At 38.4% G+C, this 27,593-nt stretch overlaps 1 protein-coding gene across 5 annotated transcripts in view; it reads right to left on the bottom strand.

Annotated features, from left to right (window-relative positions):
- The window catches only part of FTO (FTO alpha-ketoglutarate dependent dioxygenase), a 431,427-nt gene that overhangs the window by 251,252 nt on the left and 152,582 nt on the right, over positions 1–27,593 (bottom strand). The gene's annotated exons all lie outside the window — the stretch shown is intronic.

The following is a 27,593-nucleotide window of genomic DNA, read 5'->3' as shown; positions in this document are numbered from 1 at the left end:
GTCTTTAGAATAAACCAGAATTTGGAATTGAACACCTTTCATCTGAAAAATCTGCCTCTTTCCCTCCATAATCAAAGTATCCATTTTGCCCCAATAATTTTCCAGAAAACAAACCAACCAACTCAGCACGTTGCATGTTTGGCTCTTAGAACAGAATTTAAGTCTAGGGATTCACAACCCAAGAATGAAGTAGGTGGTGAATTCATTAGTTGAAGAATATTCTTAAAACCACAAGCCGTGGAAGAAAAACCAGTGACCAAGTTGTTGCATATCTTAAGAAATGGTACCACAAGTCAGGCAAAATCTATACAACCTCTGCTTAGGACATGACTGCCTCTATTATGAAAACAGAGAGTTGTAATGTCCTCCAGCAATGATATCCTATATAGGCAACACAAGATTTTTATCAAGATCCCAAAAAAGATAACGACTGAAACTAAGAGGCAAATGCCAACAGGCCCCTTATGTGTCAGCAAAAACAACCTACAATATCATCTCTAAACATAGAAAGGAAATAAAAAATATTAAGGCAGGATTTTTGCTTACGAATATTATGAAGTAACAGCAACAAGGTTTATCCTTCTGCTTTAAATGACAACAAAACAAACCAAAAATGTGAATCAAAGGTTTCAGCAAGATATAATCCCATGGAGAGGAGACACGAAATAGGTGAGAGACGCTTACGATTGCCCTAACTTACTCCATGGAAACAATTTCAATGCCACGGAACAGAGAAGAAGTCAAAAACCAGAGTCTCTTTTTCTTTCTTGCCAAGTTCAGAAGACAAGGTTGGAGAATAGGGAGGCCAAGGCCACAGGGCCTTGAAAGGCAGAATGCTGGAACCGAAACAGCCACACAGAGAGCAAACAGCGATTGCAGAAGGGTTCCCTCAAGTATTAGAAAGAGCACTGACCTGTGCATGTGTGAATAAAAACTTCCCAAGGGCCAAAAACAGAAGAATCACAAGGTAGCAAGTGGAACCAATCTCAGATCTCACACAAAGCCAGGAATATTTTACGTTCCCAGCAGCCAAAATGGCTCCTACTACATGAGATACTAGAAAATCCTTAGGAAAGCATCACTGTGGAAGTAGGGCTAAATGAGTCCTAGGTTAAAAGTTACTCTAGTCCCAGCTAGGAAGGTTTAAAACTAAGCCTCAAAAGGATCCAACTTCTGGTCGGGCGTGGTGGCTTATGCCTGTAATCCTAGTACTTTGGAAAGCCGAAGTGAGTGGATCACCTGAGGTCAAGAGCCCGAGACCAGCCTGGCCAACAAGGTGAAACCCTGTCTCTACTAAAAGTACAAAAATTCACTGGGCATGGTGGTGGGCACCTGTAATCCTAGCTACTGAGGAGGCTGAGGCAAAAGAATCGCTTGAACCCAGGAGGCAGAGGTTGCAGTAACCCGAGATCATGCAATTGCACTGCAGCCTGGGAAATAAGAGCAAACTCCATCCCACAATAAAATTAAAAAAAAAAGATCCAACTTCTTCTTAGTAATTTAATTACTTCTCGGAGCAAAAGTCAAAAGTATGTAAAAGTACATAACAAATTCAGGCACCCAATAAATGCCATGTGCAATATCCAACATCCATTCAAAAAATAACAGGGTAATAAAAGATACATCACACACACAATATGTGAGATTTTCATGTCTCTCTTTTCTTCTAAATGTACATTTCTGTCCTTTTACATATATATACAAGTCAAGCTTCTAAAGGTTAAACATGTAGTATCTGAAACAAAACTTACACTGAATGAAATGAACAGCAATTTAGAAACTGCAAAAGAAAAGATCAGTGAACTAGAATACACAAAAAATAAAAACTATGCAAAATAAAGCGGCTAAAGAATAAAAGACTACAAAAATATGAGAGAGCATGAGTGACCTCCAGAACAATATTAAACCATTTAACAAAAATGTAATTTGAATTCCAGGTAAGGAAGAGTGACAAAAACATATACATTTTTACAGAAACAATGAAAAAAAATTCACCAAATTTTACGAAAAATATAAAACCAGAGATCCAATAAGCTCAATGAATTCTAAGCAAAAAAATGATATCAGACTAAACTAAAGCATGTGATAATGAAATTTCTAATTAGTAATAAAGTGAAAATGTTAAAAGCAGTCAGAAAAAGAGACATTAAATACAAAGAGGCAAGGATTAGAATGACAGCAGACTTCTCATCAGAAGATATAAAACTCAGAAGACAACTGGATGACAAAATACGTGAAAAAACTGTCACTATTATTCTATACATAGTGAATACCCTTTCCAAAATAAAAGTGAAATAAAGACTTTACAGAAAGAAACTGAAACAATTTATATTCAGTAGATTTACACTATAAGAATTGTTATGAAATTCTATAGGCAAAAGAAAAATAATATCAGAAGGAATTCAGATCTGCTCAAAGGAATAAAAAGTAACATAAGTAATAAATATCATGAAAGAATTAATGCCTATTTAAATCCAAAATAATAACAATGTATTGTGAGGTTTATTACATACGCATAAGTAAAACAGGTGAAAAAGCACAAAGGAGAGGAGGAAAGAAGGAAAAGTGGTATAATATTCAAAGTTACACTGTGGTAAGTTAAGGATATAAAGATATTGTAAAACCAAGAGCAGTAGCTCTGAATGAGATGTAATTTTGTCATTCCTTACTCTGTAGAGAGAGACAGACTGGAAACAGAGAATGACAATTTACCAGAGTAAACACCAAGAAGCAGAAATATGCATAAGAACCGGTATCAGGGTAGAAAAACCTTAACTGTAACTACTGAATTGCTGGAGACTCAATGTAGGCAGAACTGAGAATTAGAAACTCCAGAGGAACTCAATCTTAGGGAACTCCCACGCTTTTGTGAGTTTTATCTCCAAGAGCTCTGAGGTTCTCACAGTGGACACTTTATATTGTATTTATTTATTTATTTTCTAAAGAGACAGAGTCTCACATGTCATCCAGGCTGGAGTGTAGTGGCATGAACATACCTCAGTGTCACCTACAAATCCTAGCCCCTACTAGCCATCCTATCGCAACTAATGAGAAAAATGAAAATGAGAAGCACCGTGAGGTTCACAATTCACAGGCATAGACTCACTAAAGGACTGAGATTTAATCATAAGATTCTAGAATGCTTCCCCTCCCAACATACCTTACCACTGCATTGTTACTGCAGTTTCTTTTATCCAAGACATCACATCTACCTACTAAGAAAAAAGTACAAGGCCTTCTAAATGACAAAAAACATCATTTGAAAAAACTGAGCAAAAATCTGAACCAGAGTCAGAAATGGCAGAAATTATCAGAAATGTTTTTTAAACTATGATTACTATTTTAAGGCTCTAAAGGACAATGTTGACAACATGCAAGAACTGATGGGGAACATAAGCAGAGGAATGGAAATTCTAAGAAAGAGTCGGAAAAAAAATGCTGGAAATCAATAACACTGTAAAAGAAATGAAGAATGCCTTTAATGGGCTCATAAACAAGCCAGATGAAAGATCTCTTGAGCATGAGGATATGTTAAGAGAAACTTCCAAAACTGAAAAGCAGAGAAAAAGAACTCAAAAAAACCCCCAGAACTATGGGACAGCTACAAAAGGTATAATATATGTATAACAGTAATAACAGAAGATGAAGAGGAAAAGGAACAGAAGAAAATTAGAAGCAATAATAACTAAGAATGTTCTTAAATTAATGTTAGACACCAAACTAGAGACTCAAGAAGCTCAGGGAAAAACCTACACCTAGTCATATTATATTCAAACTGCAGAAAGTTGAGGGATAAAGAATTTTAACAGCTTAAAGGAGTAAAAAAACAAACAAACAAAAATCTGACTTTTCCTCAAAAACCAGCTAATCAATACAAAAGTGAAGTGAAACACTTAAGGTGTTGAGAGGAAAAAAACAGCAACCTAGAACTGTGGATCCAGCAAAACTACCCTTCAGAAGTAAAGGAGAAACAGGCCACATGTGATGGCTCATGCCTATAATCCGAGCATTTTGGGAGGCCAAGGCAGGTGGATCACTTGAGGTCAGGAATTCAAAACCAGCCTGGTCAACATGGTAAAACCCGGCCTCTACTAAAAATACAAAACTTAGGTGGGCACAGTGGCACACGCCTGTAATCCTGGCTAATCGAGAAAATGAAGCAGGAAAATCACAGCCTGGCCAACAGAGTGAGACTGTCAAAAAAAAAAAAAAAAAAAGAGAGAAAGGGAAAGGAAAAGGCAGGGAAAGGAGGGGTAGGGAAGGGAGGGGAGGGGAGGGGAGGGGAAGAAAGTTTGTTTTTTTTTTTTAAGTTTTTCAGACAAAAATTCAGGGAATTTGTGGCTAGTAGACTTGTATTACAAGAAATTTGACAGAAAGGAAATGATACAGGTCAGAAACTCAGATCTACATAAAGGAAGAGATTTTGAGATGGAGTAAGTGAAAGTAAAATGAAAAGCATTCTTTTTCTTATCCCTATTGATAGAAGAGATAACAATTTACTCACAATAACAATGATTTACTCAATTATACATGCCGTGTGTGTGTGTGTGTGTGTGTGTGTGTGTGTGTGTGTGTCTGTGTCTGTGTGCCCGTACCTATGTATGCTGGTTTTGTTTTTGTTTTTGTTGTTGTTGTTGTTGTTGTTTTGAGATGGAGTCTCACTCTGTCACCAAGATTGGAGTGCAGTGGCATGATCTGGGCTCACTGCAACTTTCACCTCCTGGGTTCAAGTGATTCTCCTGACTCAGCCTCCAGAGCAGCTGGGACTACAGGTGTGTGCCACCACACCTGGTTATATTTTTTGTATTTTTAGTAGAGATGGGGTTTCACCTTGTTAGCCAGGATGGTCTCTATCTCATGACCTCATGATCTGCCCACCGTGGCCTCCGAAAGTGCTGGGATTACAGGTGTGAGCCACTGTGCCCAGCCTGTATGCTTACTTATAAGTGTGATTAATGACAGCAAGGACTGTAAGAGATGAGAGAAAAAAATTACAAGAATATTTTGTTTTACTGTACTTGCACTATCTGTGAAACAGTATAGTGTTATTTGAAAGTGGACTTGAAACAGTTATAAATGTATACTGTAACCTCTAGGTCACTACTTTAAAAAGTAAAAAAAAAATATGTAATTGATATGCTAAGACAGGAGATGAAATGAAATCATGAAATACTCAAAACTATAAAAGCAGAAAAAGAATGGAAGACAAAAACAGTGAGAAAAAACAAGTACAAAAAATAGAAAACATTAACAAATATGATAGATATTAATCCAAGCATAACAATATGCACTTTAAATGCCAGTGGTCTAAATACACACATGAAAAAAACAAGACATTATCAGAATGGTTAAAAAATAAGGCATATCTATATGCTGTCTACAAGAAACTCAATTTAAATATAAAGCTACACACAGATCAAACTTAAAGATATGAAGAAGACAGATATACTATGCTAACATTAATCTAAAGAAAGTTGGAATGCTTATATTAATTTCAGACAAAGTAGATTTCAGAGTAAAAATAAATTATCACAGAGCAAAAGCGGTAGTAGCCAGGCATGATGGCTCACACCTATAATCCCAGCACTTTGGGAGGCTGAGGTGGGCGGATCACCTGAGGTCAGGAGTTTGAGACCAGTCTGGCTAACATGGTGAAGCCCCATTTCCACTATAAAATAAAAAAAATTAACCAGGTGTGGTGGCATGCACCTGTAATCCCAGCTACTGGGGAGGCTGAGGCGGGAATCGCTTGAACCTGGTGGGTGGAGGTTGCAGTAAGTTGATTTTATGCCACTGCACTCCAGCTTGGGCAACAAGAGTGAAACTCCATCTCAAGAAAAAAAAGAAAGAAAAAGGGGTAGTACATAATGACAAAGGAGTAAATTCTCCCAGAAGATATAACAGTCATTAACATGTATGCACCTAATAATGGAGCATCCAAATATGTAAGGCAAAAACTGATAGAACTGCAAGGGTAAACAGACAAAGCCACACTATAACTGGAGATGTCAACATCCCTCTATCAGAAAAGGACAGATACAGCATGCAGAAAATCATTAAGGACATAGTTGAACTCAACAATACCATCAATCAATTGAATATTACTGACATACATAGACTACTTCATTCAACAACAGCAGAATGCACACTAGTATCAAGCTCACATGGAGCATTCCCCAAAGTAGACCACTTTCTGGGCCATAAAACACATATTACCAAATTTAAGAGAATGGAAATCATACAATATCTGACCTCAGACCAGAATGGAATTAAACTAGAAAATGATAACAGAAAGATAGCTGGAAAATCCCCAGATACTTAGAGATGGAACAATATACTTCTAATATCTGTAGGTCAAAAAAAAAAAACTTAAGAAAAATGAACTAAATGAAAGTGAAAATACAACTTATCAAAATTTGTTGGAAGCAACAAAAGCACTGCTTAGAGGAAAATTTATAGCTTTAAATGCCACAAATTTATAGCATTAATATAGCATTCTGCTTATATTAGAAGAAAGATCTAAAATCAGTAAGCTAAGCTTCTATTGTGTGAAATTTTAAAAAGAACAAATTAATCCAAGGTAAGCAGAAAAAAGAAACAATAAAAGTTAATGTAGCTCAATGAAATAAAAAACAGGAAACTAATACAGAAAATTAATAAAAGCAAAGCTAGTTCTTTTAAAAGATCAATAAAATTGATAAACCCCTAGCCAGACTAAGAAAAAAGTGACAAGAGACATATTACTAATGTCAGAAATAAAAAAAAGTGACATCACTATAGATCCAATGGGCATTAAAAGGATAATTTTAAAATGCTATGAACAATTCTTTGCCCAAAAATCTGATAACCTATACAAAATGAACCAATTCCTTAAAAAATAAAATCTGTCAAAACTCACACAAGAAAAAATGAACAATATGAATAGGCCTATCTCTACCAAAGAAATTGAATAGATATTTAACATGCTTCCAAAGCACTAAGCCCAAATACGTTCACTGTTGAGTTCTACCAAACGTTATACTAATTCTTAACAATCTGTACTAAAAGATAACAATGGAATATTTCCAAACTCATTCTATGGGAACAGCATTACCCAGACAGACATTACAAGAAAGAAAACTAAAGACCAGTATTCTCTCATAAGCATAGATGTAAAAATCCTCATCAAAATATTAGCAAATTGAATTCAACAATGTATAAAAAGAATCATACACCACGACCAAGTGAGATTTATCCCAGGTATAAAAAACAAATTCAACATTCAAAAATCAATTAATGCAATTCATCACACCAACAGGCTATAAAGAAAAAAATATATGATCATACTAATAGGTACAGAAAAACCATTTGAACAAATGTAATACCCATTCATGATAAAAACTCTCAGTAAACTAGAAATAGAGAAGAACTTCCTCAACACATAAAGAATGTGCAAGGAAACCTGCAGCTAACATCATACTTAGCAGTGTGAACCTAGAGGCTTTTCTGCTCAGAGCAAGAATAAGACAAGATGTCTCCTCCCAACATTTCTTTTCAGTATCATATCGGAAGACCCGGCTGACACAGTAAGATAAGAAAAGAAAACAAAAGGTATACAGATCAAAATGGAAAAAATAGAATATCTTTATTTACAGATTTTATTATTGTCTCTGTAGTAAATTCAAAAGAATCAATAATTTAATCTGCCTTTGAACGGACCACTCTGGCAGCTTTATATGAAAGAGGAAGGACTAAGGGGGAAACAATAATTGAAGCAGGAAAACCAGTCAGGAAGCTGTTGCAGGAAGTCATTCAGGAGCTAACAGTGACTTGAACTACAGAGACGGGGAGGAGAGGACGAGCAGACATCAGACTGAGAACGTTCTAGGAAAAGACAATAGGACATGCTAATGAATTGGATGAGTAAAATCAGGGAGAAGTAAACTCAAGAACAACTCTTGGCCAGGCGCGGTGGCTCACGCCTGTAATCCCAGCACTTTGGGAGGCCAGGGCAGGTGGAGAACAAGTTCAGGAGAGCGAGACCATCCCAGCCAACATGGTGAAACCCTGTCTCTACTAAAAATACAAAAAAATTAGCTAGGTGTGGTGGCACGTGCCTGTAATCCCAGCTACTCGGGAGGCTGAGGCAGGAGAATCACTTGAACCAGGGAGTCGGAGGTTGCAGTGAGCCAAGAATGTGCCACTGCACTCCAGCCTGGATGACAGAGCGAGACTCCGTCTCAAAAAAGAAAACACAACTCTTGGAGTTTTCACAGCAACAAATGATTAAACGTGAATAAGTCACAAAACCTTATAACATTGTGTAAATAATACCACAAAATGCAATTAGAGGTAAGGATGAAAAACATCAGTGATACATTTGGAGTTTTAAATGAAAATATAGACACAAGAACATAGAGGATCAAAAGCAAAGACTTGGGCTCCGAAGCGTGGCTTTAGGGCTGGATGAAGAAGGCTAAGCGGCCCCTCTCTCCTCCTGTTTGCCATCTCTGAGGACACTCCTGAGCAGTTCTGGTTGATCCTATGTTGCCTAAAGTGCTTTCAGAATCAAGCAAAATACTAAAAAGTGGAGTTTGAAGGGAGTTCCCCAGGCTAGATTTGCATAAAAGACTGGGACAATTTCTAGGAAATACATAAATGCCAGTCTCATCTACCCAAATAAAAGCCTTATTATTTCTGTGCTATTAATACTGGGACCCAGAGACTGCATTAGGGGAAAAATCATCACCTTAATGAGCATATTTGTTAAGTTCTTTTGTTTCCCTGCAGGGCAATTAATGTGACTCAGGCCAAATGGCAAACACAACATAAGAAGGTATACTTTAAGGCTTCCACCTTCATTTAAATCCTTGGCAACTCTCTAATCAAATAACTCTTTTGAAATCGCTTCCAACTGTATCTAATCCTTTATGACTTTTAAAACAGAAACTTGTAATTTTCATTGAAGAGCTTCTAGTTTATCGAAAACTCCAAGTCTATAAAAGCAATTCAAGCTTCATGGATTGTGCATCTCAAAGGATATACTAAAGGCATTCCCAGCCTTGAAAGATTATTCCTAATAATTTTTAGAAAAAAAATTAAAGAATGTCTATTTACCAGAGTTATTTCAGAATATAGCTAAAACTTTACTGGCTCTGTATCCAGCTGAAGTAAGAGTTTGTAGACGATTTGACAATACACATTCAAAAAGGAAAGAAGCGCTCACTTTGCTGGCTGAATGCTGTGTGCCCTGACAGTGGTGAAGAGAGCTCTGGACATTCACTGTAGCATGAAATCTCATCTCATATATAAAAGACCACAGAAGGAATGCTGTAATTTATGGTAGGGTGACAATTCATGTTCAAGGCTTTCCTGGTTTTAATACCGAAAGTCCTGCATCCTGAGATCCCCTTGCCCGCAGACAAAAGGACAGTCAGTCACCCTAAATTTGCCCCAGCCCTTACTTCCTTGGATTTGTTGCCTAGTATGTTACCAGGGCCATTTCACCCAAATTTCTTACAGAAACAATCACGAGTTTTGCTAAAGGCCCTCTTAGGATAAATAAGCCCAATACTGAAAACCAATCTTCCCAGCTTCACACAATCACTGAAGCTTCTCATTCTTACTTACCTGTCCATTCTCATCTCTCAATCTTAATATTTATGGCCTTATTTTTCCTAGATGTGGGGCCATCCGTGGCCGAAAACATTTTCAGAATTTAATAGCCAATGAAAGGGGGAGGGGAAGGTTCCCGGCAAGATGCCAGTATAGACACAGGCCCTGTCCCATCTCTAGATTCTCAGTAAGACAGTCAGTGGAACATAAAAATAGATCAAACCCTCTTTTGGCACTATATATCAGGGAAAGGTGCTCAATATGCCAGAAATACAAATCATTGTGTTGCATATAGTATAGGTGGAATTAAAGAAGGGCAAAGAAGGCTGACACATGACTGTCTCTCCAAAAGAGCCTGATAAACATCCCAATCAAATCCTGAGCGAAATGCTCACCTCTTAACTCAGAAAGCCGAGAGCAGGAGGGCAAGAAAAGCTTACAGGGCACCCAGAGGGCAGGGCTCTTGCCTCTGTAACAAGCATTCTATGCACGCAACCTGCGATACTCACAGGCCCCAGGATGTGCTGCTGTTTTAAGCCACGACTCTGAATACCAGTCATTGCAGAGACAAGGAACTGGAGCAAAAGTAATGGTAGGAGTGGCCCAAAACCTACCATGGTTTGTTCATACTGCTCGCATCCACATCACATGAAGACAAAAACAAGTTCTTAAGCACACTCCAATTTATGAAATCTCTATCTGGCTGTGAAAGGACACAGTTTCTTCCTTCTTCAAGTAAAGGATTTGGCCAGGAATCTATACTACCCTCTCACAGAACCAATCTCAGCTACTTGCCTATAAGCCAGTACTAGTTCACTTTCTATGAGGATAAAGAGGTAAGGAGTAATTGCCAGAAATTAACTGTAAAATGACTACAGTTCAAAGGCATAGAGGCACTTTGATCAAAACTGTGCTTTCTGCAAAAGGTTTATTCAAACTGACATGATAAAATTTTAGAAAATTCTCAATTATTCGAGAAGACGCTTGATTCAAGAAGGTACTGCATCTGCAAAAATAAGGTAAGTAGACATGAAGCTGGAACAATATGAGATCAGAAAAAAACTACTTGCAATTGATTTTTTTAATAGTATTTCTTCACTTAACATGGTGATAGATGGAGTGAATAACAGAAAGCATGCGGCAGAAAAACCAAATTACTGAGCTGGATGAGTGAACTCAAAAAATTCTCCTATAACTCACGGAAAATATAAGAAATTAGTGATGGAAAACCTAAGACATGAGAAACAAATCCTGGAGATCAAAACATACTTAACAGGAATCACAGAATGAAAGTAAAATGCAGGCCAAACATGGTGGCTGGCACCTGTAATCCCAGCATTTTGGGAGCCCAAGGCAGATGGATTACTTAAGGCCAGGAGTTCAAGACCAGCCTGGCCAACATGGTGAAACCCCATCTCTACTAAAAATACAAAAATTGGCTGGACATGGTAGTGGGTGTCTGTAATCCCAGCTACTCAGGAGGCTGAGACAGGAGAATTGCTTGAAACTGGGAGGCAGAGGTTGCAGTGAGCCAAGATCATACCATCGTGCTCTTGCCTGGGTGACAGAGCGAGACTCCGTCTCAAAAAAAAAAAAAAAGAGAAAGAAAGAAAGATACAAAAAGATTTGAGAATAATCACAGAAACACTGGAAGAATGTTTTCCAAGTTGTGAAAAGGCCAGAGTCTGCACTATAAAATGGTTGAGCTAGGACGTAAACCTATTCTTTTAAAAAATTAAATATAAAATACTACAAATGTCTAAACAGAAAATACAACTTACCAAAATGAACCCATAAGGAAGATGGCCTCAGACATCTCCCAGCATCAAATATTAGAGGTCACAGATCTCGACTTACTGCAAACTCTACCTCCAAGGTTCAGATGATTCTCCTGCCTCAGCCTCCTAAGTAGTTGGGATTATAGGCATGCGCCATCACATCTGGCTAATTTTTGTATTTTTAGTAGAGATGGGGTTTTGTCATGTTGGCCAGGCTGGTCTTGAACTCCTGACCTCAGGTGATCCACTCACCTTGGTCTCCCAAAGTGCAGAGATTACAGGTGTGAGCCACTGAACCCGCCTCTACAGTTTCAAGGGAGAAAGCTTGATACTCAGGAATATTTTAACCAATCAAGGAGATATTATTCACAAGTAAAAGGATAGGAAGTCACTCTTCCATGATGCAAAGACTCAAAGAATATGCCACAACCATTCCCCTGCTGTTAGCCTTCATGAATATTATCAGAAACTACATTTTGGCTGACCAAGAGAACAATCAATACTTTTTTTTAAACCACAGTGCAAAAAAAAGCTAGCAGTAAGCATAAACACAGTTAAATAATTTCAAATATTATTTAATTTAATGCAACTATTATAATTAAGACTTAAATGGAAAGATGTTTCTCCTAAAATAAATATTAAAAATCTGAGTAAAAAATTGAAAATTGGGTATAAGAAAAGACCTGGGAAGAAGTGGGCAGAAGGGGTAAAGTAAATGTTAAGAAAAACACTAACACCTCAACAGAAAAATGAGCAAAATATAATCAGCCAATGAATAACAGAAAGAAGTAAACAGTGGCCAAGAAAAATAAAAAATGTTCAACCTCATGAATAAACAAAGAAACGAAATTTGAAACAACAGCATATTTTCATGCATCAACTTGGCAAAAATACTTGTAAATTGTTAACGCTTAGCACTGTATACAGTAGGGTAAAATAGGCTGGTGGAAGTAACTGATGATCACATTTCATACACAGCAGTTAAGGATGAAAGTAAAAATCTCTCTAAATAAAGTCTGACAATAGAATATGTAATGTGTAAATGTCCACAGCATAATACCTCACCAAGGCATTCCACTTCTAGGAATTTTTCCTATGGAAATAAAGATATCTGTACAAAGATGTTCACTATAGCAATAAATATAATATCAAAAAACTTGAATAACCAAAGTGAAGATTATTTAAAATGTCTTCCAAACTTCATTAAAGTATAATTGACAAAAATTTTATATATTTACAATGCAAAATGTAATTTTTTAATATACATATACATTGTGAAATGACTTCTAACACCAATCTAAGTAACATATACATGAACTCACAGTAACTGTGTGTGTGGGTGTGTGTGTGTTAAAAACATTTCAGATCTCCTCTCTTAGCAAATTTCACGTATATAATACAGTATTAATAAATACAGTTACTGATATGGTTTGGATCTGTATCCCCACAAAATCTCATGTCGTACTATAATCCCCAGTGTTGGAGGTGAGTCCTAGTGGGAGGTGATTGCATCATGGAGGTGGTTTCTCATGAATGATTTAGCTCCATCCTCTCGGTGCTGTTCTCATGACAGTGAATTCTCACAAGATCAGGTGGTTTAAAAGTGTGTGGCACACCTCCCTCCTCTCTCTTCCTCCTACTCTGGCCATGTGAAGTGCTGGCTCCCTCTTTTTGCTTTCCATCATAATGTTAAGTTTATGAGGTCTCCCCAGAAGCCAAGCAGATGCCAGCATCCTACTTCCTGAACAGCCTGGGTAACTGTGAACCAATTAAACTTCTTTATAAATTACCCAATCTTAGTTATTTCTTCATAGCAATGTGAGAACAGACTAATACAGTTACCACGCCTGCACATTAGGTCTCTAGAGCTTATTCATCCTGCATAAACAAAACTTGGTACCTTTTGACCAAATCTACCCAACACCCCTCAAACCCTTAGAAACCACCATTCAACTCTGCATTTATGAGTATAGCATTGTTACATATAAGTAAGATCATGTGGTAACTGTCTTTCTGTGCCTTGCTTATTTCACTTAGCATAACATATTCCACATTACTCCACATTGTCACACATGACAGGCTTTCCTTCTTTTTTAAAGCTAAGTAATATTTCATTGTGTGTGGCTATGTGTGGGTATGTGTGTGTAGATATAGACATGTAGATATATATTTTCTTCATTCATCTGTTAACAAATATTTAGGTTGTAGATCTCTTTGTAGAGATCTTTTACTACCTTGGCCAAGTTTATTTCTAGGTACTTGATTATTACTTCTCTGTAGCTATTGTCCAAGGCATTGAGTTCTTGGATTTGATTCTCAGCTTGCTCATTGTTAGTGTATTGCAGTGCTACTGACTTGTGTTCATTGATTTTGTAACCCAAGACTTTACTAAATTTGTTTTTGAAATCCAGGAGTCTTTTGGAAGAGTTGTTAGGATTTTCTAGGTATGCAATCATATTACTGGCAAACAGAAATACCTTGACTTCTTCTTTTCAATTTGGATGCCCTTTATTTCTTTCCTTTGCCTGACTGCTCTGGTTGGGACCTCCTGCCAATTCCACTTTTACTTGGATCCCTTGCGTTTCTCTTTCTTAGAATTTTCTAAAAATTCTGTCATATTTAAATTTTCTAAAAATTATACCATATTTACATATTATTCATGTAAATAATATGTAATTATACCTTCAAGGCAAGGACTGTTTTAGCTGTGTATCCTATACGGCATTTAACACAATATTTTGAATATGGCTGATGCTTACTAAGTAATTGTTGAACTAATAAGTGAATGAATGAACCGAGGATTGGCTTTTCTTTCATTTCATGGTAGTATATCTTGGTTATACAAGCAAAAAAAAGTATTTCTTCTATCCTTGAAAGCTCCTGGCTGGGAAAGGTTTTGAATTTCCTTCTCAAACAGATGGCCATCAGCAGGCAGGCAGCCCTAATACCTGGGTCCATCAGGTCGAGCCTGGAACCTTGGGTCCACTAAGGCAGACCTGGAGCTCATGTCCACCTGGGTGGGAGTGTTCCCTGCATCCCCAAGGGCAGGCCTAGAATGTTGTTCTGTGGGTGCAAGCCTAAATCTTGGGTCCACTGAGGTTAGCCTGGTAATTGCATCCACAGGAGTGAGCCTGGTGCTAACACAGTCCTGAAGCTTAAGTCTGTGCAGCAGACATGGATCCCGAGTCCACTGGAAACTGGGTCTATACGGGAAGTCCTGCAACCCAGGCTTCAAGGGCTGACCAGGAGCCTGAGTCCATGAGGGCATATCTGGTGCTATAGTAGGCTTGGAGCCTTTGTCTTTGGAGGCCACCCAAGCACTGGGGCTCACTAGGGTGGGCCTCTTGCTTGGTTTATAGAGAAGTTGGGTACTCACTTCAATCTCCCTCCCCCACACAAAGGGTATCCCTGTTGACACTGTGCTGCTCAGGCTTCAGGGAGAGGTGACACAGGTAATTTGAAACTGTTCTTCCTACTCTCTTCAATGTGTCTTTTCTTATTTCAGTGCTCCACCCAGGCAATGGAATATCTAACCTGGATTCCTTTGCTCTTATAAAGGTATTCTATGCACGGATAGTTATTGAAATTGATGTTTCTACAAGGAGACAAGGGCTATTCTGACATCTTGCTTAAAAGTAAGGGATTAATTTTTAAACCAGTTTTTAACATTTTCAAGGAATGTTTAATGATAAGAAAAAATGCTCGAAATATAAATGTATCAGGAAAAAAAGATGCAAAATGTTTTACACAACATGATATTAATTTTATGTAAACAAAAGATAAACACGTCACTAAGTATAGAAAACAACTAGATGGAATTAGAATAAATTATTATAAATAATATTTCCTCTTCTTTATACTTTTCAAAAGTTTGAAAATTCACTAAAATAGCATGTGCCCTATTTCATCAATTCCAAGGTAGACATTTTTTTCATTATATTTAACATCTCTGAAATTGGAATCCATCTTAAACTGATGCCTTCTTTGACTGGATGATATAGGATTACTTTTAAATTAAGCAATAAAAAATTTAAAAACAAGTTTCTTTATGTGTTAAAGCTTCAAATGGAAATGTTCAACAAAGAGATTCTTAGAAAAGAGGTATTCATTCACCCAATAAATAGGACAGGAAACAGTGAGCAGTGAAATGGGTAAGAGCTTTGGCTAGTTTTGTAAATCTCCCCTAAATAAAATTGTTCCATGGAAGTGAGAAGTCTTTCATCAAAAGAAGTATGGCGATAAGGATGATCTCAAGGTGGATAACTTCCCCCTCTCCTCTCCCCTTTTTTTAAAATTAACTTTTGTGGAATGCTTGGTTTGTTGTTGGGTTTTGAAGAGAATAGATTCTTGAGGTTAATAAATGATTGTTGCTTTTAAATAAGCAAAAAGAGCTTTAGTCCACTTTAGCCAGGGCTACCTTTCTCCTTTATTCTTCCAAGTTGTAACTCTTCCCAGGAGACAGCAGAGTATAGTGAGTTGGGGAAAAGGAACAAAGAGAGAGGAGAGACCTTAGATTGACAGAAAAGTTGATTAAATAGTTTTCTCCATTTCCCCCTATGGATGTGCAGAGCCATCACTTCTGCCCACAGTTCCAGTAAACTGTGAGAACCAGAATCTCTCAGAGTTAATGAATGAAATGGAAGAAGCCACTTCAACCTCTAATTTCTGTCTCTATATATTCTGACCTCCTTATGCACTCCTATCTCATATTCCATTTTCCATTAGCAATTAAGAAAGATAGTTACGGTTTCTGGCTAATATCCGAGGAGAGAAAAAAAAAATGTTCTCTCCAAACATGTGGTAAGTTCCTAACATGTACAAGTTTCTACATGCTGTGTGTAGTAGAAAAAATATATATAATATCGTACAGGTTTTCAAAAAGCTTAGGTCAAGTAAGTGACATAAGTAGCTGGAAGCCATTATCCTAAGTGAATTAATGCAGGAAAAGAAAACCAAACACTGTATGTTCTCTCTCATAAGTGGGAGCTACACTGTATGTCCATTGAGTAAACATGGACATGAAGAATGGAACAACAGACACTGGGGCCCACTTAAGGGTGGAGGGTGGGAGGAAGGTAAGGATCAAAAAATTACCTACAAGTACTATGCTTATTACCTGGGCGATGAAATAATTTGTATACTAAGCCCCCACAATATGCAATTTACCCATGGAGCAAACCTGCACATGTATCCCCTGAATCTGAAATAAAAGTTGGGGGAAAAAATACTTCTATACCAATAACTACAGCCCAGAGGGACCTGTGGCATCCATACTGATTGGTTGGTCCTCTGGCCAGTATGGGCATTCAATTATCTAACATCACCCCTAAATAAATGAGTTATACACACATCCAGATGAGGAGGAAAACGTGATAAGGTAGAGAGAGCAGTGTAAACAAAAAAAAGAAAAAAGGTTGTACCCCAACCGGTTGTAGGATAGACTACAAAACCACTATAATGAATTGACCAAACACTGTGATTTATATCTTTGTACTTTAGGTATGTACCTTGAGATCATCTCCCCTCCATGCTTGTGGGTTTTTTTTTTTTTTTTTTTTTTGGAGATGGAGTCTGGCTCTGTCGCCCAGGCTGGAGTGCAGTGGCGTAATTTTGGCTCACTGAAACCTCCACCTCCTGGGTTCAAGCCATTCTCCTGCCTCAGCCTCCCGAGAAGCTGGGATTACAGGTACACACCACCACACTCAGCTAATTTTTGTATTTTTAGTATAGACAAGGTTTCACCATGTTGGCCAAGCTGGTCTCAAACTCCTGACCTCAAGTGATCCACCCACCTTGGCCTCCCAATTGTTTTTATAAAAGAGTTTTAGAAAAATAGAAAATTATATTTAGGGGAAGATTTCCAAAACTGGCCAAAGCTCTTATCATCTTCACTGATGGCTGTGTGCTGTCCTATTTATTTGGTAAATAAATCTCTCTGAAAAAAAAACTTAATGATGTGTATTGGGCCTAGAGTACAAAGTCTAAGGAATCTTCCAGCATAAGGTATATAGTCTGACCTTGAAATCTGCTGCAGGGACGGACTGGATGAGGAAAGTCAAACTCATTCCTGGCCTAGTCCTAAATTCAAACCTTTAATAAGGATCAACTGAAAAAAAAATAGCATAGTTAACACTCATTCTCCCTCTGTCTTTACAGAAGTGGCAAATAATACACATAGGATATACAACCTAATTAAAGGCCTAAAAAAAAAACATTTTCTATAGCTCATGCCTTCGGGAATTATGTTCTATAGAGGTGGCCAAAGAGGGCATACGAAGACTGTTAGCCAATGGAAAAAATTCTACCACCAAACTCAGATGCAGAATTACCCCAAACACTGTGACTACAATTGAATGAAATATGACAGAATAAAAAAATTTCAAAATGCACAGTAAAAAAATTCCTCCTGAGCTTAAAAGAAACCAACACAATATTTTTACCTTTGATGGTTTTCTTATAAAAGATTTAGAAAAGAATGTACAGACGAATCCAGATACTGTGCTGCTTTAAAAAGTTCTGTGATGTCAATGGTTATTTAGACTAGATATAAGGATATGAAGCATGAGTCACTGTGAAAAAGAATAGGCTACCACGGAAGATTCTAAATTCTGTCTCTGGTAATCTCCAAGCATTAGGTGAATGGCCATCTGTTTGAGAAGAAACTTTAAAACCTTTTCCAGCAAGGAGCTTTCAAGAAGAGAATAAATACTTCCTGTTGCTTATATAACCAAGACATACTACCATGAAATGAAAAAGAAGCCAATCCTCGGTTCATTCATTCACTTATTAGTTCAACAATTACTTAGTAAGCATCAGCCATATTCAAAATATTGTGTTAAATGCCGTATAGGATACACAGCTAAAACAGTCCTTGCCTTGAAGAATCTAAAATATGGTATAATTTTTAGAAAATTTAAATATGACAGAATTTTTAGAAAATTCTAAGACAGAGAAACACAAGGGATCCAAGTAAACAGGGAATTGGCAGGAAGTCCCAACCAGAGCAGTCAGGCAAAGGAAAGAAATAAAGGGCATCCAAATTGAAAAGAGGAAGTCAAACTATCTCTGTTTGCCAGTAATATGATTGCATACCTAGAAAATCCTAACAACTCTTCCAAAAGACACCTAGATTTGAAAAACAAATTCAGTAAAGTCTTGGGTTACAAAATCAATGAACACAAGTCAGTAGCACTGCAATACACTAACAATGAGCAAGCTGAGAATCAAATCAGGAACTCAATGTCTTTGACAACAGCTCCAGAAAAATAATAATAAAGTACATAGAAATAAACTTGACCAAGGTAGTAAAAGATCTCCACAAAGAGAGGTGCAAAACACTGATGAAAGAAATCATAGATGACACAAACAAATGGAAATACATCCTATATTCATGAACTAGAAGAATCAACGTCATGAAAATGAACATACCACCCAAACAAATTTACAGGTTTGATGCAATTCCTATCAAAATACCAATATCATTTCTCACAAGAATTAGAAAAAAAAAATCCTAAAATTCATATGGAACCAAAAAAGAGCCTGAATAACTAATGAATCCTAAACAAATATAACAAATCTGGAGGCATCACATTATCTGACTTCAAATTATACTACAAGGCTATAGTAACTAAAACAGCATGGTACTGGTATAAAAGTAGATATATAGACCAATGGAACAAAATAGAGAAGACATAAATAAAGCCAAATATTTACAACTAACTGATCTTAAACAAAGCATATAAAATCATGTACTAGAAAAGGGACACCCTATTCAAAATAATGCTGGGAACGTTGGATAGCTACATGTAGAGAATGAAACTGAATCCCTGTGTCTCACCATGTACAAAAATTAACTCAACATGAATTACAGACTTAAATCTAAGCCCTGAGCCTATAAAAATCATAGAAGAAAACTCTTCTAGACATTGGCTTGGCAAAGAATTTGTGAATAAGACCCCAAAAGCAAATGCAACAAAATAAATGAATAAATAAATGGGACCTAATTAAACTAAAAAGCTTCTGCATAGCAAAAGAAATAATGATTAAAGTAAAGGGACAACCTACAGAATGGGAGAAAATATTTGCAAGCTATGCATCTGAGAAAGAATCTATAAGGAACCAAAACAAATCAGCAAGAAAAAAACAAATAAGCTCATCAAAAAGTGGGCAAATGACATGAATAGACATTTCTCAAAAGAAAATACAGAAATGGGCAACAAACATATGAAAAAAATGCTCAATATTACATACTATCAAGGAAATACAAATTAAAACCACAATGAGATGCCACCTATCCTAGCCAGAACGGCCATTATTAAAAAGTAAAAAAATAATAGATATTGCTAGAAATGTGGTGAAAGGGAGTGCATATACACTGAAGGTAGAAATGAAAATTACTACAACCTCCATGGAACACAGTAAGGAGACTTCTCAAAGCACTAAAAGTAATTTGTGCATTTGCCCCAACAATCCACTGCTGGGTATCTACCCAGAAAAGAAGTCATGATATCAAAAAGACATCTGCATGTATATGTTTATTGCCTCACATTTCACAATTCTGAAGATATGGAATCAACCCAAGTGCCCAACAACTGGTGAGTAAAGAAAATGTGGTATGTATATGTACCATGAAATACTACTTAGTCGTTAAAAAAAAACATGTATTTTGCAGCAACGTGGATGAAACAGAAGGCCATTATTCTAAGTAACTCAGGAATGGACAAACAAAGATGGCATGTTCTCCCTTATAAGTGAGCAGTAAGCTATGGGTACATGAAGGCATAGAGAGTGGTACAATGGACATTGGAGATTCGGAACAGAGGAGAATGTGAGGGGGTGAGAGATTTAAAAAAACCACTTTGATCAGATGTACACTACTCAGGTGATAGGTACATTAAAATACAAGACTTCAACGTTATACAAATCACACATGGAATCAAAAACTGCTTATATCCCTAAAGCTACTGAAAGTTTTTTTAAGAAAAATATTTTTCTTGAGATAGAGTCTTGCTCTGTCACCCAGGCTAGAGGGCAATGGTGTGATCTTGGCTCACTGCAACCACTGCCTCACAGGTTCAAGCATTTCTTCTCCCTCACCCTCCTGAGTAACTAAAATAGGTACCAGGACTATAGACATGTGCCACCACACCTTCTATTTTTAGAAGAGATGGGTTTCACCATGTTGGCCAGTGTGGTCTTGAACTCCTGACCTCAGGTGATCCACGAGCCTTAGCCTCCCAAAGGAGGTGTGAGTCACCACACTTGGCCTAAAATAATTTTTTAATTGAATTGGCAAAGGTGTTCAATGAGGAGAAATCCCAATATGACAACTGTGGCAGGTGGGATCTGAAGAAGCCAGAATTTATCAAACATTGAACAAGTCACGTGCTAAAACATCTAGTGACATGGAGCAATCACTATAGCAAGCTTCTTCTATCAGTACGAGTAAAGAAAGACAATTATAAATGCAGGGGGAGAGGGAAACTGATTTGGAGCTTTTGATTAATTATAAAATCTTGACCTGACATTTGCAATATTCCTCATCTACTGACACAGGTTTGAAGGTTACAGTAGATTACATTTTCTAACTATCAATTCTATCGCTCTATCTGGTTTTGCAATAAACAACACTTACATAAACATCATTATGTACTGGTTTTCTAATTTCAGATCAACTTTTCAGTTTGCTAGTCTTGTCAAAATAATAGAACTGTATGTAAAGTTGTAAACCTCAACCATATCAACGTAAGGATATGGCTGAAAGAGAACTTTAATTCTCCATATTACATAAGAGAAAGTATCTGTAAACTGGTTCTAAAGGCAAACAATTAAGGAAAAAAAAACCACTAAAAGTAAAAGCCAAATTTTGCAAGAACAAGAGGTAATATCAGAGCACTAATTCCATCATTCTTTTTCCTTTTTCTTTTCTTTCTTTTTTTTTTGTTTGAGATAGGGGCTTGCTCTGTCACCCAGACTAGAACGCAGTGGTACAAACACAGTTTTCTTCAGTCTCAACCTAGAGAGCTCAGGTGATCCTCCCACCTCAGCCTCCCAAGTAGTTGTGACTATGGACTATAGGCATGTGCCACCATACCTGGCTTTTTTTTTTTTTGTATAGATGGAGTTTTGCCATGTTGCTTAGGCTGGTCTCAAACTCCTGGGCTCAAGAAATCTGCCTGCCTCTGTCATTCTTAACGGACCAATAACCAAGAGTGCTTCAAGTTATTAAAGAAATAAAAGTATAGGGGGAGGACTCAAGATGGCACTGTGAGAACAACCCAGGATTGGAGTTCTCCTTGTGTCTGCGGAGAGGTGAGTCTGAGCTGCATTTCCAGACCGATCTTTGTTGCCCACAGAACGGGGAAATTCCCAAGTGAAGAGGAGACGCGGGACGCCAGGCAGATATTCCGCCTGGCGAAGCCGGCAGCCGGGATGGCGGCGGCCGGCCCTACCCAGCGCTCCCCACAGGGCGCACTTGTCCGGGTGCCCCGTTGAACCGGCAAACAGAGACGTGAGAGGGCTGGACTTGTGACTGAGCTAGACTGGGACAGGGGGCCAGCGCAGGGGATTGCAGAAACAGAGCGTTAGGATTGGCCCAGTGGGACGAACAAAACCGCGATTTCAAACAAGCCCCATGCAGACGGCCCGAGACGCTCTGAGGGAGAGGGGCGGCCACCATTACCGAGGCAACCCGCCCCAACTGAGATACACGCCCATTGCTGACGCAGCCAGCCGTTGCCGAGGCAACCCGTCCCTACTGAGATACACGTCCACTGCTGACACAGCCTGCCGTTGCCGAGGTAACACGCTACAACACAGAGACTCCGCCACAGGGCGTGGCGGAGAACAGCAGAACAGCGGAGCCAGGGCGAGCCTCACAACAGCAGGGCGGAGCCTCAGCAGGCAAACAGTGGCTAGTCTGCATCCTAGCTGGGCAGGACCTCAACGGACATCCAAAAATAAAGCCCAAACCCCTCAACACAGAGCATTTGAGAAAAAAAAGGGTTTTTTTAATGAGCTCTGTTGCAGCAGAATCAAACATAGCAGCCTAACAGCCCTGAATGAACAACACAGCTCACAGCTCAGCAATTAAACCCCTATAAAGTACAAACTGTCTCCTCAAGCAGCTCCCTGACCCCTCTATATCCAAAAGACTGACATTAGGCAGGCACCATCCTGGGACAAAGAGAGCAGAAAAAGAAACTGGTAGCATCCCTCGCTGTGCCACAGCTGCTAGAGGTGCACCCCAGACGAGCAGGGTCTGGAGCGGACCTCAGCAGTCATACAGCGAAGGGGCTAGACTGGTAGAAGGAAAACCAAGCAACAGAAATACTTCATCATCAACATTCAGGGTGTCCACTCAGAGACCCAATCGAAAACTCAGCAACTACGCAGACGACCAGCGGACAAATCCACAAAGATGGGAAGAAACCAGCGCAAAAAGGAGGAAAACACCCGAAACCAGAACACCTCGCCTCCTAGAAAGGACCAAAACTCCTCACCAGCAAGGGAACAAAGCTGGACGGAGAATGACTGCGACGAAATGACGGAATTAGACTTCAGAAGATGGATAATGAGAAACTTTGGTGAGCTAAAAGATCATGTATTAAATCAATGCAAAGAAACTAAGAACCTTGAGAAAAGATTTGAAAAAAGATTTGAGGAAATGATAACAAGAATGGATAACTTAGAGAGGAATATGAATGAATTAAAGGAGCTGAGAAACACAATACGAGAACTTCGCGAAGCATGCACAAGTTTCAATAGCCGAATGGACCAAGCAGAAGAAAGAATATCTGAAGTCGAAGACCAACTCAATGAAATAAAACGAGAAACCAAGATTAGAGAAAAAAACGCAAAAAGGAATGAACAAAGTCTCCAAGAAATGTGGGACTATGTGAAAAGACCTAACCTACGTTTGATAGGTGTACCAGAAGGGGACGAAGAGAATGAAGCCAAGCTGGAAAATACTCTTCAGGACATCATCCAGGAAAATTTCCCCCACCTAGCAAGACAGGCAAACACTCAATTGCAGGAAATTCAGAGAACACCACAAAGATATTCCGCAAGAAGAGCAACCCCAAGGCACATAATCGTCAGATTCAATAGGGTTGAAATAAAGGAGAGAATACTAAGGGCAGCCAGAGAGAAAGGTCGGGTCACCCACAAAGGGAAGCCCATCAGACTCACAGCAGATCTCTCGGCAGAAACACTACAAGCCAGAAGAGAGTGGGGGCCAATATTCAACATTCTTAAAGAAAAGAACTTTCAACCCAGAATTTCATATCCAGCCAAACTGAGCTTCAGAAGTGAAGGAAGAATAAAATCCTTTGAGAACAAGCAAGTACTCAGAGATTTTGTCACCACCAGGCCTGCTTTACAAGAGCTCCTAAAAGAGGCACTACACATAGAAAGGATCAACCAGTACCAGCCATTCCAAAATCACACTGAATCCTAAAGAGCATCAACATAATGAAGAATCTACAACAACTAACAGGCAAAACAGCCACTTAGCATCAAAATGGCAGTATCAAATTCACACATAACAATATTAACCCTAAATGTAAATGGACTAAATGCACCAATCAAAAGACACAGACTGGCAAATTGGATAAAAATCCAAAACCCAGCAGTGTGCTGTATCCAGGAAACCCATCTCACATGCAAGGATACACAAAGGCTCAAAATAAAGGGATGGAGGAAGATTTACCAAGCAAATGGAAAGCAAAAAAAAGCAGGAGTTGCAATTCTCATCTCCGATAAAATAGACTTTAAAGCAACAAAGATCAAAAGAGACAAAGAAGGCCATTACATAATGGTAAAAGGATCGATACAACAAGAAGAGCTAACGATCCTAAACATATATGGACCCAATGCAGGAGCACCCAGATACATAAGGCAAGTTCTTAATGACTTACAAAAGGACTTAGACTCCCACACAATAATAGTGGGAGACTTTAACACTCCACTGTCAATACTAGACAGATCTACCAGACAAAAAATCAACAAGGATATCCAGGGCTTGAACTCAGACCTGGAGCAAGCAAACCTGATAGACATTTACAGAACTCTCCACCCCAAATCCACAGAATACACATTCTTCTCAGCACCACATCACACCTACTCTAAAATTGACCACATAATTGGAAGTAAAGCACTGCTCAACAAATGCAAAACAACTGAAATCATAACAAACAGCCTCTCAGACCATAGTGCAATCAAGTTAGAACTCAGAATTCAGAAACAGACCCAGAACCACACAGCTTCATGGAAACTGAACAACTGGCTCTTGAATGTTGACTGGGTAAACAATGAAATGAAGGCAGAAATAAAGAAGTTCTTCGAAACCAATGAGAACGAAGACACAACGTGCCAGAACCTCTGGGACACATTTAAAGCGGTCTCTAGAGGAAAGTATATAGCAATAAGTGCCCATATGAGGAGAATGGAGAGATCCAAAATTGACACCCTATCATCAAAATTGAAAGAGCTAGAGGAGCAAGATCAAAAAAACTCCAAACCCAGCAGAAGACAAGAAATAACTAAGATCAGAGCTGAGCTGAAGGAGATTGAGACACGAAAAACCCTTCAAAAAATCAATAAATCCAAGAGCTGGTTTTTTGAAAAGATTAACAAAATAGACAGACCACTAGCGAGATTGATTAAAAAGAAAAGAGAGAACAACCAAATAGATGCAATAAAAAATGATAAAGGGGAAATCACCACAGATTCCACAGAAATTCAAACCATCATCAGAGAATATTACAAACAACTCTATGCGCATAAACTAGTAAACCTGGAAGAAATGGACAAATTCCTGGATTCCTGTGTCCTCCCAAGCCTAAACCAGGAGGAAGCTGAAACTATGAATAGACCAATAACAAGGTCTGAAGTTGCAGCAATTAAGAGCCTACCACACAAAAAAAGCCCAGGTCCAGACGGGTTCACAGCCGAATTCTACCAGACACACAAGGAAGAGCTGGCACCATTTCTTCTAAAACTATTTCAAACAATCCAAAAAGAGGGAATCCTTCCCAAATCATTTTATGAGACCAACATCATTCTGATACCAAAACCCGGCAGAGACCCAACGAGAAAAGAAAACTTCAGGCCAATATCCATGATGAACATAGATGCAAAAATCTTCAATAAAATATTGGCAAGCCGATTGCAACAGCAAATCAAAAAACTTATTCATCATGATCAAGTAGGATTCATCCCGGGGATGCAAGGCTGGTTCAACATACGCAAGTCTATAAATGTAATTCACCACATAAACAGAACCAAAAACAAAAACCACATGATTATCTCAATTGACGCAGAGAAGGCATTTGACAAAATTCAACAGCCCTTTATGCTAAAAACCCTCAATAAACTCGGTATCGATGGAACGTATCTCAAAGTAATAAAAGCTATTTATGACAAACCAACAGCCAATATCATACTGAATGGGCAAAAACTGGAAGCATTCCCTTTGAAATCTGGCACTAGACAAGGATGCCCTCTTTCACCACTCCTATTCAATATAGTACTGGAAGTTCTAGCCAGAGCAATCAGGCAAGAAAAAGAAATAAAGGGTATTCAAATAGGAAAGGTGGAAGCCAAATTGTCTCTATTTGCAGACGACATGATAGTATACCTAGAAGACCCCATTGCCTCAGCCCAAAAACTCCTGAAACTGATAAGCAACTTCAGCAAAGTCTCAGGATACAAAATCAACGTGCAAAAATCACAAGCATTCGTCTACACCAATAACAGACTAAAGAAAGCCAAATCAAGAGCGAACTGCCATTTGCAATTGCTACAAAAAGAATAAAATACCTTGGAATACAACTCACAAGGAACGTAAGAGACCTCTTCAAGGAGAACTACCAACCACTGCTCAACGAAATCAGAGAGGACACAAACAGATGGAGAAACATTCCATGTTCATGGTTAGGAAGAATTAATATCGTGAAAATGGCTATACTGCCCAAAGTAATTTACAGAATCAACGCTATCCCCATCAAGCTACCATTGACTTTCCTCACAGAACTGGAAAAAACCACCATGAACTTCATATGGAACCAAAAGAGAGCCCGCATAGCCAAGTCAATTCTAAGCAAAAAGAACAAAGCGGGGGGCATCACACTACCGGATTTCAAACTATACTACAAGGCTACAGTAATCAAAACAGCATGGTACTGGTACCAAAACAGAGATATAGACCAATGGAACAAAACAGAGGCACCGGAGGCAACACAACATACATACAACTATACAATCTTTGATAAACCTGACAAAAACAAGCAATGGGGCAAGGATTCCATGTTTAACAAATGGTGTTGGGAAAACTGGCTAGCCATGTGCAGAAAGCAGAAACTGGACCCCTTCCTGACACCTTACACTAAAATCAACTCCAGATGGATTAAAGACTTAAACATAAGACCTGGCACCATAAAAACCCTAGAAGAAAATCTAGGCAAAACTATCCAGGACATAGGAGTAGGCAAGGACTTCATGAACAAAACACCAAAAGCATTGGCAACAAAAGCCAAAATAGACAAATGGGACCTAATGAAACTCCACAGCTTCTGCACAGCAAAAGAAACAGTCACTAGAGTGGATCGGCAACCAACAGAATGGAAAAAATTTTTGCAGTTTACCCATCTGACAAAGGGCTGATATCCAGAATTTACAAAGAACTCAAACAGATTTACAGGAAAAAAACAAACAAGCCCATTCAAAAGTGGGCAAAGGATATGAACAGATACTTTACGAAAGAAGACATATATGAGGCCAACAATCATATGAAAAAATGCTCATCGTCACTGATCATCAGAGAGATGCAAATCAAAACCACATTGAGATACCATCTCACGCCAGTTAGAATGGCGATCATTAAAAAATCTGGAGACAACAGATGCTGGAGAGGATGTGGAGAAAAAGGAACACTTTTACACTGTTGGGGGGAGTGTAAATTAGTTCAACCATTGTGGAAGACAGTGTGGCGATTCCTCAAGGCCTTAGAAATAGAAATTCCATTTGACCCAGCAATCCCATTACTCGGTATATATCCAAAAGACTATAAATCGTTCTACTATAAGGACACATGTACACGAATGTTCATTGCAGCACTGTTTACAATAGCAAAGACCTGGAATCAACCCAAATGCCCATTGATAATAGACTGGATTGGAAAAATGTGGCACATATACACCATGGAATATTATGCAGCAATCA

Source organism: Callithrix jacchus, chromosome 20 (genome assembly GCF_049354715.1).
Source record: "Callithrix jacchus isolate 240 chromosome 20, calJac240_pri, whole genome shotgun sequence".
NCBI classification, from domain to species: domain Eukaryota; kingdom Metazoa; phylum Chordata; class Mammalia; order Primates; family Cebidae; genus Callithrix; species Callithrix jacchus.
Note: the sequence above shows the minus strand (reverse complement) of the source record. Positions and strands in the feature narration are given on the sequence as shown.